The sequence below is a fragment of the Morone saxatilis genome, unplaced genomic scaffold, assembly GCF_004916995.1.
Source record: "Morone saxatilis isolate NCDOM2014 unplaced genomic scaffold, NCSU_SB_2.0 Contig14, whole genome shotgun sequence".
Lineage (NCBI taxonomy): Eukaryota > Metazoa > Chordata > Actinopteri > Moronidae > Morone > Morone saxatilis.
In genome coordinates, this window is record NW_023339696.1 from 14,589,846 (window position 1) to 14,591,072 (window position 1,227).

Below are 1,227 nucleotides of genomic sequence, written 5' to 3' on the forward strand. Positions count from 1 at the left end.
TCTTTCCTTCTTTCTTTCTTTCTTTTCTTCATAAATGTGTTAAGAGTATATCAAGAAATAACTCAACTCAAGACAACTGCCAAGGTAACTGCCACAGAATTGTAGACAATATGCATAAGTAATTAGCAACACAGACTAATCAGTAAGAGTACAAACTGAAGTCGCAGTGAATATACTCACCTGTGTGGGAGCCTATCAGTTGATGCAGAAGTTCCTAACTGCCTCTTTTATAGAGGGTGGGAGCGCCTGGTCAGCAGTAGTCTCTTGCTGGGTTTGGTCATGGCCTTTTCACGCTGTTACTTATTTTGTGGCAATGATGTTTCAGAATGTCATAACCATAAATCTTTTTTAATGTATAACAAATAAATTAAAATAAATACAGAATACATTTTGATGTTATAACTATTTCTTTAATTTTATTTGATTGCAACATTGGATGGGACTAACATAATGTGGTTGTTTAATTTAAAATAAATAAAATATGAATTAATGCATTAACAAAGCATTTTACCCATGCACACAGTCTCTCTACAAAAGAGGAAATGAAGTACAGTACACTTACACACATAAGTTGCTAGGTGTAAACATAAAAACATTCTAGTAAATCAAATCAGGAGGCATTAATGTCAAATTATTTAGAGATTAAGGGAGGTGCTTATGCATTTCTGCCCTTGATTATCTTAGTGAGTTACAAGCTTGCTGGTAGAATTGTTGGTCCACTACTGCCTCCAAGTGTTGCATTGAAGATGAGACACTATGCATATAGTTCAATCCTCTGTTAGATAATTCCCTAAATGGACAGGAAAACAGTTGGCAACTCATTTGAGATCAGACCCAAAATAGGTTCCTCCACACATAACAAAATGAACTTTATCCAGTTGCTACATTTGATACTAAGGAGGAGACGTGTTAAAGAACCATGATAAGTGGCCTAGCAAATCATGAGGGCATTGTGGCATTTTTGAGTCAAATTGGCAAAACATATAAACCAGGAAAAACTTAACCCATTTCAGAAAGTGTTTTTTTCCTTTGAGTTGGCTCTTAGGACACATACTGATTTGAGCAGATGATGTGAGGCTTGTTTTCCATCTCTCTTTATAGCTTCTTTGCCCCTGATACTGATTTCATCAGGTCATGGCTTCAAAAATGATATATATCTAAGAATGGATTGTTGTGCTGAATTACTGGTGCAACAATTGTGTGTGGAAGGGGGGAGAGAGAGAGAGA